This window comes from Hemitrygon akajei, chromosome 21 (genome assembly GCF_048418815.1).
Source record: "Hemitrygon akajei chromosome 21, sHemAka1.3, whole genome shotgun sequence".
NCBI classification, from domain to species: domain Eukaryota; kingdom Metazoa; phylum Chordata; class Chondrichthyes; order Myliobatiformes; family Dasyatidae; genus Hemitrygon; species Hemitrygon akajei.
Window position 1 is genome coordinate 61,770,617 of NC_133144.1, and position 17,077 is coordinate 61,787,693.

At 41.2% G+C, this 17,077-nt stretch overlaps 1 protein-coding gene across 11 annotated transcripts in view; it reads right to left on the reverse strand.

Annotated features, from left to right (window-relative positions):
• dlg5a (discs, large homolog 5a (Drosophila)) overlaps nucleotides 1-16,546 on the reverse strand; it is a 225,920-nt gene extending 209,374 nt beyond the window's left edge. For 10 of the 11 annotated variants that reach the window (XM_073025566.1, XM_073025563.1, XM_073025562.1 and 7 more), the window contains exon 1: nucleotides 16,383-16,546. The gene's annotated coding sequence lies outside the window, so the exon portion shown is untranslated. Of the gene's footprint in view, nucleotides 1-12,950; nucleotides 13,023-16,382 lie in introns of all 11 variants that reach the window. The other variant, XM_073025557.1, reaches the window with a different exon arrangement.
• Nucleotides 16,547-17,077: the final 531 nt, after the last annotated feature.

Genomic DNA, 17,077 nt, shown 5'->3' on the forward strand with positions numbered 1-17,077 from the left:
TGCAACTGGGACTTAGGAGCAGAGGTTGGTAGATTATTGACTAGTAAGGATGTCAAAGGTTACAGGAAGAAGTCAGGAGAGGGATTGAGAGGTAAAATAAAATCAACCATGATTAAATGGCAGAGCAGGTTCGATTGGCAGAGCAGGTTCGATGGGCTGAATGGCCTAATTCTGCTCCAATGTCTTAAGGCACCCTTTGATTTGTTAATTTACTTTTCTTCTTTTTCGTACTGGTCTGTCTGTGGGAAGGGCTGTGTTAGAATTTAATTGACACATTCAGACTGTTAGTAGCAAAATTAGCCTGTTTTAGCATTTCAGCGTTGTACACGAAAACTATTATCCAAAAGTATTTAACAGTACAGCACTACAATATGCACATTTTCAAGCTAAGCCACACAAAATTACATATCTGTTAGTAGAAATTGACCACTCGTGATCCACAAATTGTATTAGGTTTATAATATTAACAATCCCATCTATGTGAATCTGCACAGGATGTTTCTCAAAATACTTCTTTGAGGGAGATTAAGAAGAAAATAAAACTACCGCCAGACCATCATACTTCAGCTGATGCCACATGCAAATATAAAATATCACAGGCGTTTGCCACACAGAAGTAGAACAATTCATTCCAATATTAATCTATTTAAACTATTTAAGGTGTAGGACAAATTTGTTACATTCTTTGCAAAGGAAACTGCTAAATATTTTGCTAAATATATTTTAAACACAACTTTAATTTGTCCAGTATTTGTAAGATGTAAACTGATAAGCCATGAAAGGATATTAGCTAACTGTCAACTCATGACTGAGAATTAGCTGTGGGTAATTTAGTAATATAAAAAAATGATTGTCTAAAAACATTAATTTTTGCTGCAAGAATATTAAATGGATATGTAAACTGTATTTCACAGCATAGAAATTTATATGAAACTACTTATTGTACCTCTGTACATTTAATGTTTAAAATATAATAGAATCATTACCTCATTTATACATATGGCATAAAAACATGTTGTTTTGGTCCACATCTTCCATGCCAACTAAGACGCCTATCTACATCAATCCATTTGCCCTTATTAGGCCCTAATCCCTCAATACCTGTCTTAAGTATCTGTCCAAATGCTTCTTAAATAATGTAATTCTAACTGACTTGACTACCTCCTCTGACAGCTTATTCCAGATATTCACCACCATCTGTGAAAAGGTACTCTTGGATTGCCAAATAAGCAACAACAAAAAAAAATCAGCATATTTATTATCACTGACTAGTATAGTGTGAAATTTGGTGTTTTGTGGCACCAGTACTGTGCAAAATAATTACTAAAGCAGTATTTATCGACCATTCAGAGATCTGATGACAGAGAAGAGGTTGTTTCTGAATCACTGACTGTCTTCAGGCTCCTGTACCTCCTCCCTGATGGTTGTAGCAAGAAAAGGGCATGTCCCAGATATTGATCATCCTACCTTCAGTGATGGATGTCCCACTCACAGCTGAAAATGTTACTGAACAACTTACTTGCACAAAATATGTATCCACTGCTAAATGTTGACAGACATTTAAAACAAACACGCAAGTTCTTACCCTCCACTATCAGACTTCTGAATAGTCCATGAACACCACTCAATGGGCCGAATGGCCTAATCCTGCTCTTATGACTTATCATCTTACATTCGTTTGCAAATCATATTTTTGTGGCATATGGTCATTTTTAAGTTTTGTACTGTATCATTGCCAAAAAAACAACAAACATCACAGCATATCAGAATCAGGTTTATTACCACCAGCATGTGTTGTGAAATTTGTTAACTTAGCAGTAGCAGTACAGTGCAATATGATAATATAGAAAGAAAATATAAATAAATCAATTACTGTAAGTATATTTGTGTATATTAAATATACTTTTTTTTAAATTTGAGGTAGTGCTTATGGGTTCAATGTCCACTTAGGAATCCTACGGCAGAGGGGAAGAAGCTGTTCCTGAATTGCTGAATGTGTGCCTTCTGGCTTCTGTACCTCCTTCCTGATGGTAACAACGAGAAGAGGGGATGCCCTGGGTGATGGCATCCTTAATAACAGATGTTGCATTTCCAAGGTACCACTCCTTGAAGATGTATTGGATACTACGGAGCTTTGTACACAAGATGGAACTGACCAATTTTACAACTTTCTATAGCTTCTTTCAGTCCTGCGCAGAAGCATTCCCCCCACCCCCACACCAGACAGTGATGCAACCCTGGTACATCTATAGAAGTTTGAGTGTTTTAGGTGACAAACCAAATCGCTTCAAACTCCTAATGAAATTTCGCCACTGTCTTGCCTTCTTTATAGCTGCATCAATATATTGGGATCAGGTTAGATCCTCAGAGATCTTGACACCCAGGAACTTGAAATTGATCACTCTCTCCATTTCAGATCCCTCTTTGAGGATTGGTTCATATTCCCTCATCTTACCCTTCCTGAAGTCCACAATCAGATCTTTTGTCTTACTGACATTAAGTGCAAGGTTGTTGCTGCGACACCGTTCAACTAGCTGGTATATCTCGTTCCTGTACGCTGTCTAATCTCCATCTGAGATTCTACCAACAATGGTCATATCATCAGCAAATTTACAGATGGTGTCTGAGCTATACCTGGCCACAGAGTCATGTATATAGAGGGAGTAGAGCAGTGGGCTAAGCACACACCCCCAAGGTCCGCCAGTGTTGATCATCAGCAAGGAGGAGATATTATCACCGATCTGCACAGACTGTGGTCTGCCAGTTAGGAAATCGAGGATCCAATTGCAGAGGGAGGTACAGAGGCTCAGGTTCCGTAGCTTATCGAGCAGGACTGTGGGAATGATGGTGTTAAACATTGAGCTATAGTCAACGAACAGCATCCTGACATAGGTGTTTGCATTGCCCAGGTGATCCAAGGCTGTATGAAGAGCCATTGAGATTGCACCTGCCATAGGACTATTGTGTGGGTCCAGGTCCTTGCTGAGGCAGGAGTTCATTCTAGCCATGACCAACCCCTCAAAGCATTTCATCACCATAGATATGAATGCTACTGGCAGATAATCAGTAAGGCAGCTCACACTACTCTACTTAGGCACTGGTATAATAGCTGACTTTTTGAAACAGGTGGGAACTTCCGACCTTTTTATCTACAGAAAGTTCTTTGTACCATAAAAGCAACACACACAAAATGCTGGTGGAATGCAGCAAGCCAGGCAGCATCTATAGGGAGAAGCGCTGTCGACGTTTCGGGCCGAGACCTTTCGTCAGGACTAATCACAGTTGTTGGTCCTGACGAAGGGTCTCGGCCCGAAACGTCGACATCGCTTCTCCCTATAGATGCTGCCTGGCCTGCTGCGTTCCACCAGCATTTTGTGTGTGTTGCTTGAATTTCCAGCATCTGCAGATCTCCTCATGTTGTACCATAAAAGCTGTGGATACTCTTTGATCTGACCCCAGCAAGCTACTTGTGTAACTGCCCACAATCCCATTCAACTGAGGAGCATATTAACTCATTGCGATTTTCAATTCTGTAAATTATCATTCACACACATTCACATATTCCATATTCCAGATCAATCCTGTAAAAGAAAAATTCCTAATCTGGAATTGGAGATGGTGGCAGCAATGGCAATCATCTCAGATCTCTTTACACTCCTCCCATCACTCCCCAATATATCAAAGTTAAGAGTAGAGCAGGTTGAATATCAAAAATATTTTTATGTGTTTGGTTGGTTTTAAGGATTCCCAAATCTTTACAAAATGGTACCCTGTGAATCATCAAGTGTTCTTAAAGAGGGTTATTGAATTTTACCAAGTTGGAACCAATGGGGCTTTCACTCAAAATGGGTTGGGAACCTCTGATCTATGGTCAACATACTGGACCTTCTACACTGTGTGTAGTGATAGTTTCAAGAGAAAAGTATAAAATTTGGGAGGGGGTGAAATTGGGCATAAGGAAAGAAATAAACAAGGGAAATTTTTAAAAGATAATACTGTAACAGGGTCTATCACAAGCAAGAGAAAATCTGCAGATGCTGAAATTCAAGCAACAGCCTCAAAATGCTGGAGGAACTCGGCAAGCAGTCCAGGCAGTATCTATGGAAACAGCGTACAGTCCATGTTTCGGGCTGAGAGCCTTCAGCGTGAGTAGAGAAAAAAGATGAGGAATAGAGTATCAATTGTTTTAAACTAAACTCATTTAAGAGTTACTCCATCACACCCTGACCAATATTCCGAAATGACTAACCTGTCCCCATAGTCCTCCAAGGATTTTTCACTTTGCAAGTACATCAACTTCACTCAGAAACAAAACTAGACCATTCATTCACCTTCTGAAATGCTGAGATTGCAGTTCAGTATTTTACAAAACTGATACATGTTGTAAACTATTTGTTTTAATAACTGCAATACAATATATCCTTTAAGAATCCATAAAAAACCTACTGGTTTTACCACATGCATATTCTGGTTATAACAGGAAGAATCCTTGCCTCCTCTGGACTATGTTATAACAATAAGACAGCTTAGATTCAAAAGTTACTGAATTTCAAGTCTTTAAATTCCAAACTGCATTAGGCACTGCAAGTTACAACAGACCAAAAATATCCAAAGTGCGAGCCTTCTGGTTTCGCTTGCAAAACATTCAGAAATGGACACTAATGAAAGATACTGGATGAAGAAAATGCTATTTAAGTCTCATATTTACATATCCAGTTCATAGAGAAAAAAGAAAGCTCTTAAATTTCCCATACAATCCAAATTGTAATTGCTAAAGGCTGATATATACCTGTGCGTCACATTGACGCTGTAGGTAACGCATGGTGACGTGCACCTCTCCAGAAAAGTTAATCATGTGTCGCGGCGACGCAGACCGCAACAACTGTGATTAGTCTGCTTGGTAGCATTGCATTTCCGGTTGCTTCTTCTCTGCCATGTTTGTAGGCTGTGCGTACACCGATATAACATAGATGAACCAAATTGTCAAATCTACCTGCCGACATGCGAAAATGTTTGAAATGCATTTCCTCATCCATGTCTCTCATGAAGAAACTCAACACAGTGGCACAGAAACCCCATCGCCACTACCATTTTGGTGCACACCAATGCATGCTCGCTACGGCATAGAGCGACGCAGAAGTTAAAATCAGGGCTACGTGTAGGCTGTGGCATGCACAACTATAAATCAGCCTTAAAAACAACATCAATAAATCCTGGATCAAATCAGAAGTTGTCAGTGATTTGAATCTCAACTTGGAAGAAAACAGTCGCAATTACGAAGGGAAAAAAATGATCATTGCCTATCATTTCCATATGGATTCTCTAAAATGAAGGGTCTGGGCCCAAAATGTCGACTGTTTATTTTTGTCGGTAGATGCTGCCCAACCTGCTGAGTTCTTCCAGTATTTTGTGCGTGTTACGCTGGATTTCCATTATGTGCATGATGCACCATCAATAACTCTCGGAGATGGGAGACCCACGATTAGCAGCAAGAGACCACCACACAACATCCTGGAGACTGAGGGAGGAGCAGTGCCTCCAATCGCCTTTATACAGGGGTCTGTGGGAGGAGCCACAGGAGCAGTCAGCAGAGGGGCATGTCCAGACAGGTATATGTAGTTCACCACAGTGCAGAATTGCTTGTGTTTGTGAATATGGATTTTTTTTTCATCTTCATGACTTACCAAAGGAGTTGACTCACTGGTAGGATTTGTTTAAATAGAGCCAGCCACCCTCTAGAACTCTGGCAAGCTCCACCTTAGTCATGGGTAAAACTTGACAGCTGTTATGATAAGAACTTCAAAGGAACAACACCTCTGCTCCTGTAATTCATAGTGCTTCTAAAATTAAATAATTTTAAAATGCAATTACTTATGTGGACAAATGAAGCAGTCATTCTACAAAATTCAACAGTGAGATTAATGACCAGTTAACCTAATTGGAACATGCACACACGATTCAAATATTCCATCTCAATTGATGAGTGCTGTACATCATTAATGTAGCATTCCTCACAACGCTGCAAGTGAATATCAGACAATTCCAAGCAGGCTTCTGACTCAAGATTCAACTGCTAATTTATGAAACTAGCACTTCCTATGTATTTATTCTGAAAATATCAGCAGCATTGGGATTATAGGCTCCAATATATTTTTAAAGCATTTTCTGTGCCAGCTTAGGAGCAGGATAACCAATGAAGTTTATGGTCTAAGAATGAAATCTGAAGGAAGTTTCATGAATTTCATCACAAGTGCTGTGTTAAGAAAATAACTTGAATTTATGTCATGACCTTCATTACCTCAGGACATCCCAAAGCAAAGGACAGTATTTTCATACAAGAAATACAATAACTTTCAGTATCTTAGAAAAAGAATATTACAAAGTCCGATTAATATATTAGTGATATGTAATTGAGGGAATATCACTGTTTTTGAGGCAGTAGCATAGAATCATTCAAGTCCAACAGAGATGGCAGATCTGACCTTTTTAAACTATCTTACTCAAAAGACCACAAGTAACTTGAATTGAATTGAGTTTATTTCTTACATCCTTCACACACAAGTAAAAGTCTTTACGCTACGTCTCCGTCTAAATGTGCAATCACAGTAATTTATAATAAATAGGACAGTCAATGTAATATAGAGTACACTCGAATCAGAGCAAGTTAATCAGTCTGATGGTCTGGTGGAAGACCCTGTCCCGGAGGCTATTGATCCTGGCTTTAATGCTGCAGTACCGTTTCCCAGCTGATAACAGCTGGAATAGATTGTGGTTGGGATGGCTTGGGCCCCCAATGATCCTATAGGCCCTTTTTACACACCTGTCCTTGTAAATGTCCTGAATCATGGGAAGTTCACAACTACAGATGCGCTGGGATGTCCACACCACTCTCTGCAGAGTCCTGCAATTAAGGGAGGTACAGTTCCCATACCAGGCAGTGATGCAGCCAGTCAGGATGCTCTCAATTGTGCCCCTGCAGAAAGTTCTTAAGATTTGGGGGCCCATACCAAACTTCCTCAACCATCTGCGGCGAAACAGGCGCTGTTATGCCTTTTTCACCACACAGCTGCTGTGTACAGACCACGTGAAGTCTTCGGTGATGTGGATGCCAAGGAACTTAAAGCTGTTCACCCTTTCAACTCCAGATCCATTGATGTCAATAGGGGATCACTTCTATGGGATTCAACTGCTGTATCAGTTCAAATCAGTGCTCAGGTTTTGATAACTATACTTAAATCTTCCTCAGAGGTGAGGCTGCTAACCACTCAATCATCCACGAATGATAAGTTACAAAAAATGAGTCAGCAACTTCGATGACTGATGATGACTTGATACAGATCTTCAAGATTAGGAAGGGTTGTGGGACAATATATTGTTTCTGGAGATTGGTGCTAACGTAAAGGAAGAAAAATATGATTAAAAAGTTACAAAGATGGCAATACAAATGTAGAGTTCACCACACCACCAATAAGCTTATGAAGCAAAGTTTCCAAAAATGCTTTTAAACTTACAAACTGTCATTTTATGAAAAGGAATGTAAAGATGTATAATAGTGGTGTGCACCGTACATCCATCTGACAGCCTTCCTGCTTTTAATAACAGGTCCCAATCCACAATATATTTTGATGCTGATTTTGACATCTGAAAAATCAGAATTTCAAATGCTTGCATATGTCTTTACATGCATGTCATTGCTTAAAAATTAATAAAAATGTCACACTGGAACCAAATAAAGTTAAACAAGCATTAAATAAAGTAACAAAGACAAGATCAGATAAATGTTTGATGTCACAGTCCAAGACCTATGCAAGACTAAATTACAGTCAGTGTGTACATTTCACAGATATGTCAATAGAAAAAGTATCAAAGTAGCTTGTGCATTCCTTATAAGAAACAATTTTGAAGATAATTACAGATTCTGAAACTTCATTCAAACTGTAAATAAAGCTGTTACAGATTTATACCTTAAAACACAAGTATCAGATTACATTATATATATAAAAAAACATATTGATATTTACAATCAACATCCGAACAGAGTGAAGGTCTGAAATAGCCGACAGTGGGTGGAGTGCGAAGCAGTGCCTTTGCACAAACCTTAATCACTGATCTCAGCTGCAGGATTGCAACCAATGAACTTTAAGTTTCATTATAAATATTTTCTTAAATAGCCTTAACGTATTAAAAGTAAAATTGATTAACCTTAACTCACGTGGTGAGATCAAAAATATGAATAATTATGTCAAGTGTTATCACAAAAGAAATTATTTGGCTGCTGGAACATAAAATGCAGCAGGATTCTGTATCATTTTAAAATTCTCTATACTGTCTAGATAAATCAAGTGAATCATGGTAATACAAATGACTTGCAATCGGTACCAAGTATCTCACAAAGATGAGATCATGATGTGGCAATCCTTCCCCAAGCTTTGATTGGAGAATATCCCAAGTGCCTTCTTATCAGTGACAATGTGATAAAGAGGATGTGAATAAAAATACACTGGTCATACTTTCCAACAGTTGTGAATTTCAGATAAAATGATGCACTGTCATTGCTGCAGTACTGAGAAAAACCTGTGTAGCCAAAAAGCAGATAACCCAAAATCCAAGGTTGATGACAATGCAGAGTAGAGGGGTGACTCTGGTCAATAATAGAACCCTCAACTAATATTTTTCACATTTCTCTCAGACACATGCTGGTGATAATAAACCTGATTCTGAATACTCCACATTTTTTGATAATAAATGTATTTTGAATCTTCAGGTAATGTGAAGTCTCTGTCTGTATTAGTGTATCTAACCAGGACATTGGTTCAGCCTGTCTGTTTTTACCTCTTTATCGTCCCCCCGGAAGTGGAGGAAATGCCCAGCTTGACCTGTCAGAATATCTTCCAATTCTGCATTTTTATCATGAGAAAATCTGCAGATGCACACACAAAATGTTGGAGGAACTCAGCAGGCTAGGCAGCATCTATGGAAAAGAGATTGGACTTTCCTGATGAAGGGTCTTGGACCTTCTTTTCCAGAGACGCTGCCTGGCCTGCTGAGATCCCCCAGCATTTTGTCTCTGTTGCTGCATTCTTATGTCTATGTTCTCAGCCTCTAACTGCACTTACTCACTCATCCACTAGATCCTGTTGTTTACCAAATTATTTGCATAATTTCCCAATTTTTACTCTATCAGAGACATTCCACCTTCCCTGCAGCTTATTGAATTTCTTTTCTCTCCTTCACAGTGCTTACTTGATACATCTGTTTTCCCGCAGATATAATCTGAGGCTCTATGTTTCTTTGACATGGAAAATGTCCAGGGAGCATTGAACTTGGCTCTCTCAGACAGGACAGGCCTGACCTGCTGAGGGCATACAACACTAGCTTCTGACACCATGACAGAATCCAGTAGAAAGGGCAAGATCACCCTCACCAGCATGTAGAAAGAAAGAGGAATCATCAACCGAATCCAGTCTGCCCTCACAGACAAATCACTCAAACTAAAACAATGCCACACCAACAATTTACCCTCGCAGTGGTTGGCAAAACCCTGATGATCAGTAAGAGCTGCTCTCATTGTCGTAGTATGCAGCTTAAGAGTTCCATTCCCGATTACTGTACCACAGCAATCAGCTGTATCATCTTTTCATCTAGAGACCCAGAGTGGACCATGTTGTGATTTTAAAGTATTTGGGAGAGAATAGGAAGAAACATACTCACAGGCGAGATCCTTATGGCAACTTTGAGCGTGGCTGCATGAAGCTTTGAATTGAGCTAAGTACACACACGGCAAATACCATTACCTGCTGCGTTTCTATCTGCCCTTTCTGCAAAGCATGGGCCTGATTTTGTTACAGTGCCTGTCTTTCAAAGAAAAGTTTCTGCAGAAAAACATTGCTTCTTCATCAGTTCTTCGTGCAATAGTCAGGAGAATGCCCTGACAGAGGACTTGGGATATCCTTTTGCATAGTATAACTAAAGCCTCATCACCAGTACTCACAAACACCAAGACCTGGTACTGAAATCAGCTCTCCCCTTCACAGAGTCTCAGGCTCACCATATGCTTTCCTTGAAATGGCATTGGTGTGGCTGAAACTATGTCTAGCTCCTCACAGACTCTGCATTTGCCAAGGTCTGGGAAAGAATGGCGTGGTCCTCGTCACATTTCACCCCCACCAGAACATAACAGAGGACTCTGCAATCGATAGGTTGCTCCCAGGGATACATACTGAGACAAACATCAATCGCTGCTGTTAGATCAGAAATTGATCAAAAGATGCCCTTGGTCTGACAAAAACTTATTGGCCTTCCAATAAAAAGAGATATTCTAAAGTGCAAATGAACACATTGAATGACACTGTGAATGCTCAATAGAGAAGTACTGCAGTCTAGGGTTTGCCACTCCTGATCATTGATAAGCTGAACCCTGCATAGTAGCCTTTCTAATACTTCATAGGTACACTGTTCATAGAGAAAAACATGCGAGGATCCTTTGCACTGTAAGAGAATGTACTGAATTCAGATTCAGATTCAGTTTATTGTCATTTAGAAACCACAAATGCAATGCAGTTAAAAAATGAGACAACATTCCTCCAGAATGATATCACAAAAGCATATGACAAAACAGACTACACCAGAAAATCCACATAACGTTTGGCAATCCCCAATCCAGAGTTCGGAGAGGCTGCTGCGTATTAATATTACGCTACCGTCTAGCGCGTTCCCCGGAAAGGAGCTCCAAATCCACCAGACAAAAACAAGACCAAAAACTAAAGCTACAAGACCCGCACAAAACCACATAGTTACAACATATAATTACAACAGTGCAAACAATAGCATAATTGATAAAAAAAAACAGACTATGGGCACAGTAAAAATAGTCCAAGATGTTAAAGGACTGTAAGTTCAAAAGAAATCACCACAGTTTCCACAAGTCCCCAGGGTCCCGACAGACTCGCCATCCCACGCCGGCGGCAGAAGGGAATACCCCACTATGGACTTCCAAGGTGCCGCCCGACTCAGCCTCGCAAACACAGCACACACTGAAAGCAACCTGAGTACGTCGAACCTCCGAACCGACGACCATCCCCTCCAGCACAGCTTCTCCGAGCACCATCCTCTGCCGAGCGCATTAAGATGGCCCCGCCATCGGCAATGCGACCCCGAGGACTGGGGGCCTATTCTTCCCAGCAGAGTCCTGGACCTCACAGCAGCAACGAAGAAGTTCTTCCTGGAATTTCCCGATGTTTCTCCGTGCTTCCATGTCCATTTTTAATCGATTATGATTGTGCACGGCACCCCACTTCACAAATAACAGATAATCAGTTCCGGAGTGGCCACTGCAAGCTGCGTTGTGCCACCATCTTGGAATGCAATTGATGGCAAAGCAAGTTCAGAGAAAGCTGAATATGAATATAAATAAGTCTATTTATGAAATTAAAAACAGTTCTGATCAGTATTACATTACTGTGATTAGGAATTTATCATGTACTAATTGGATGCCACTATTAATATAAGTGACAATACTTCAATTATGAAAGATGCTTCATCGCTCCTACATTTGCTATGTATTTAGCATATCCAGCAAGCAAGAGAAACATAATGAACTCTGCATGCTCAGGAAGAAAAAGCGAGAACATTTCTCCAATTTCCTCTCAACTGTAAACTAACCTTGCACTTTGATTCTACAAGCACAACTTTTCATCATAATCTATCTTCCAGAATATTCTTCAGATTTGCATCTAGCAGTATTACAAAATTGACAGTAAGTAAACATGAGTTGTTCTAAACATTCTCATGTTCCTCAACCACAGAACCATTTATTTTCTCAACCTTTATTTTTGTTTATAGAGATAAAGAACAGAAAAAGCTCTTCCAGCCCAACGAACCACACCCTCTAGCAACCCACCTATTTAACCCAAGCCTAATCGCAGGGCAATTTACAATGACCAATTAACTCACTAACCAGTATGTCTTTGGACCATGGGAAGAAATCAGAGCATCTGGAAGAAACCCATGCAATCACAGGGAAGAATGTAGTACAAAGTCCTTACAGATGGCATTGTTATTGAACTCTGAACTCCGACAACCCAAGCAGTAATAGTGTTACACTAACCACTAACCATGGCACTGGCCAAGCTGTCACCTTGTAAACATTACTAAATTACTAACATTACTAAAAAACATTGTAAACATTACTAACATTATTGTACGATGAAAAAGTGTTGAATATTCTTTGCAAGCAACTAGCAAAAATTTAAAACACAAAATGAAATCTGATTAGCAAATTATCTTTCACTTGTAGCATACAAATGTAAATTTAATGCTTTAGCTTTACTTGCATGTTCCTTAATTCAAAGCTTCACCAACAGTCACAAATGAAACATCATCCCCCTCTCTTATCCTTGCTGGCAGCTGCAGCCTCACCTTTGTAAACAAAAGCATTCAAACCGAAAGGTACACAATCAAACATGCAAATTTCTCTCTTTCATCCAAAGAATCAATTACACATAGACATCTAAGCAAAGACATAACAGCACAATATTCCCTCAGAGCTGTGCAAGGACAGGTAGTCAATTTGCACATGGAACACACTGGCTGTGCACACAGATTTAAAAATCAATTCAGAAACAGATATAAAACCCTTTTTTAAATTCAAATACAGGATCGTGAAAAGCTCCTGTACTCGTTTGCAGACTTTCTCACACAAGGAAACACAAGAACTCTTGCACAGGTACACAATACTACACAGCAAAGTAGCACACGCTTTCACAAACTGGCAGGTTCAGTCATGTGCATGGCTTCACTGAAGCACAAGTACAAAATCACCCATATACACTGTCTGACAGTGAGACCAACATAGACAAAATATATTCTCATAAGATGGCACATGCTTCTTCTTGTCAACCACATTAAAAAATGAGGATATCACCCTTGTACATGTAGACTAATTTCCCTACCTTGGCAGCATTCTCTCCTCAAAAGTAGACATCAACTCAGATCAGTCACTGCCTGCGTAGTGTTAGTGCAGCCTATGCAAGATTAAGGAAAAGAGTCTTTGAAGACCACGACCTCCAGGTCCAAACAAAACCAAATCATGCACAACCTACAATAGGCACCAGAAAGCCCTGGAAAATTATCATCAAAGAGCTTTACAAAAGATTTTGAGAATCAGCTGGACTAACACTGGTGTTCTGGGGATGGCCAACATGAAAAGCATCTCCACCACGATAAAAGCCATGCCAACACCGATGGGTAGGTCATGTCATCAGGATGCCTAAATCACATCTCCCCAAACATATCCTTTACTCACAGTTGAAGGAAGGTCAGCGAGCCAGTGGTGGACAAGGGGAACACTTCAAAGATAACATCAAAATCAGCCTGAAGAAATTCAACATTACATCTAAACTCTGGTAAGAAAATGTACTCAAAAGATACACATGCAGGAAATCGGTTCAAGAGGAGGCTGCACTACATGAGAGTGACCTTCGCTGTACAGCAGAGAACAAGTGGCAGCTACAAAAAGAGGGACTGAACAACCAAAAGACCCAACCACTAACCACAGCCACTACTTACAGGTGCCCACACTGCACCAGAGTATGTGGATCCCAGCAGTCTTCACAGCGGCCTGAATACCCAGCAACAGACAACTCCTTAGGAGAACACTTTACTCGACTCAAGTGACTGCATTACTACTACGACATGCTTCCCCAATCTCACACACTCATTCAGAATTTCATAGGCAGATATCATTACTCAGTTAAATTAGCCCCATGAATGTCATTCTATTTTCAGTATCTCTCAAGTAAAGAAGTGCATTACTATGTCAACAGGCAAAAGCTGTCTCGGGCTCTGAGATGGATACAAGCAATGGAAAACATACATAAATTGCAGTTTTATTCTCATAAATCACCAATGCACAGTCAGAATAACCACTGCACTGTCTGTTCTGTGCAAACAACTGTCCATTCAGCTGCATATTGGGGCCAGCTCCTGTAATGCTAAAATGTACATCACACTCATGCTGAAAGTCACACATAAACATACACAAAGTCAGGCACCAATAGAGACAAAGCATAGGTAAACATCCTCAGACTCAACATCAGACTAGTGTACAAATACATTTTCAAAAGACAAGCTTGGCTTTCATCCCAGAAACAGGGAATTTCAACAGGACTCTCAAACTCAAAAAAAACTTCAAAAACAGTTACTTTCCCCAAGCAGTAAACTTTAGTTCCTTAAGGTAGTCATAGCCGGGACTGGTCGTGGGAATAAGATCCCACTACCTATTAAATGCTCACAATAGCACGCGTCTCAAATAGCATCTGACAACCAAGTCCATCTCCTGACATTCACATGTGGCTACTAAGCCCAGCAGAACCATTTCTACAAACAGAAGGGGCAAAAGCATCACAAAATCAGTCGTTTCGGGCAGATGGAGCTCGTCAGCTATGGTTGGCAACTCATCTAGGAGAAGGAAAACTGATCTCAAACCTCTACTGCATTGTGGCTATACCTCGTGGAGAAGGCTTCGTGGGTAAACCCCAAGGAAAAATCTGGAGCCAGAGTCCCTATAGCAGTCCTACATTGAGTTCAATGCTGACTGTCAACACCTGCAATGCCACTGGTGCTAAACTGTATCAGTCTCTGCTATTCCTTTGGATTCATCAGCTGCGTGGAGAGGGGGGAGCCTGCTGCATAGGCAACAGCTTGCTTTCAATATTGTACTGCCCTGACTTGCTTATGACATAGACAGCTAGGACACAATATCCACGGTCAACCCTGACCAACGGAGAGCTTCAGAAGGCTGATCAACATATCCACCCACACCTCCCCAGCACCACCAGTACTTTATCGGATAATTTCCTGTCAATCATTTTATGTACAGACACGCCTGTGTTTGCATCACTTTATGGATTTACAATCAATGTATTTATTTTGGGTTTTTAAAAAATTATTATTGTTCTCTTTAGTTTGTGTTTTTTTTTTAGCTGCATTGGAGCTGAAGTAACAATTATTTTGTTCTCCTTTACTGGTACACTTTGCATGATTCATGAACATCTTCTTCCTCTTTGCCTTCAGATTTCTCAATGGACATTGAACCCTACCTCACTACTTTCTTGCACCACTTGTTTAAGCTAACTTGTTAAATTAAAGGACTGCCTTATTTCTTATTCTAATTCAGTTTTTATTACATATTGCAATGCACTGCTGCTGTATAACAACAAATTTCACGACATATGCCCATGATATTAAACCTCAATCTGGTTCTGAAATGACATTAAACAACATTGAATTACAACTGGATTACTACCATATATAAAAACAGAAGACACAAGAGTAGAACTTCTCAGATCAAGACATCCCAATGCAGATGTTCACCTGAAACACCAACAACCTCTATTGACACTGCTTTATCTGCTGAGTTTCTCCAACGATTAGTTGTTTCTACCCCCCCCCCACCGGAAAAAAATCATACCTTATGCCTTCAAACACATGCACAAGATGAGTGGTAGATCAGGTAGAAAGTAGAGTGGGAACTAAATGGGTGAGATTAGTGAGTCACATAATGGGGACAAAAAAGGCAGGGAGAGGAGAGTGATCAGGGTCAGGTGAACGTGAAGTGAGAGAGGTGGGCAAGGCAGATGATGCATAGGGAGCGGTACAAGAAAATAAGAGAATAGGGGGACGATGATACTGCTGCAGACGACAAGAGTAGGAAATTGTATACAGGGAATGTTTTGGGGAGTGTAGGCGGAATGAAGGCCATGGAGGACTGCTGGATTATGGGGGAGGGAGTGAGGATCTGCCAGTAAGATTAACTTCTAGATGAGTGAGGAGGGTGTATAGCGAGTTCGGCAGGGAGGTTGCACGAAGACAACAATGAATTGGGGGGGGGGTGGCATGCTGGAGATGATCTGAGCAAGGGATGCGCAGGTGGTGGTTGCAGAGGGTGTGTTGTGTTTGAGGGGTTATCTTCAGGAGATAATGAGCGGGAGTAGTTGTGCAGGGGAGTATTATGTTGGGAGATGATTTTTTCGGAAGGTGTGTGGTAGGTGTTGATCTACGGGAGATGACGAGCACGGGGAGTTGTGTTGGGGTGATCTGCGCGACAAAAAGGTGTGTTGTGATTTGTATGGGATGATGTGCAGGAGGGTGTTGTGTTGGAGTGATCTGCACGATATGCTCTGCAGGAAGGGGTGATTTATAGGAGATGATGTGCAGGGGTGGTGTTGAATATAGAGGTGATCCGCACGAGATGATGTGCATGGGGTGCGGGAGTCTGAGATGCGCTTTGGCAGTGGTGGGGACACACAGCGAACACCCACCCACCCTGCCCCCGGGCGGGCCGCTGCTACCACGGACACTCCCAGCGCCACCCTCCCGCTTACCTTAGCGCTCCCCAGCGATCCTCTGTTATCTACTCCGCAATGAACTTGAATGGCGAGAAGCCGGCGCTGCTCGATACCGGTTACAGAGGCCGTTCCTCGGCCCCATTCCCGCTCCGAGGGCGCGCTGTCTCTCTCTGTTCGGCCACTGCGTGACGCCAACTCCAGGCGCTGGTTACGCATGCGCGCAGGTCGGGGAGGGCAAAACCGAGCGCTACTCCCCACTGCGCGTGCGCAGGTAGCTCTCGGTTTAGTACGATGACGTACCGAGCCTTGCGGGGATCACACACTGCGCAGACGCGACTGGTCATCTGCCGGCCGGAGCAGACGGTAACCCAACTCGGCTTTTTTTTTGCTGCGCAAGCGCCTTTAATTTTATTGAATGTTAAAGCCCGTTGATGCGGTAGCAGTGATTTTTCACACATAAGTATATGAAAACTGGAGTTAGAGTACAATTTATGATGATTGCGTTTATTTCCCCCTTTCTTGGTGCTGATGGGCCTTATGTATGCAGTTTCCGGCCAAGTTTTCTACATGGTGTAATCAAGACCTGAGAAAACTGAGTTACAAATCTTCGTTGAGAAGGAGCACACCTGAGAACAGAACCTTTCAGCCCACAATGTTGTGCGACTTTTTAACATGCTTCAAGATCAATATAACCCTTCCCTTCCACGTAGCCCTCCATTTTTCATCCATGT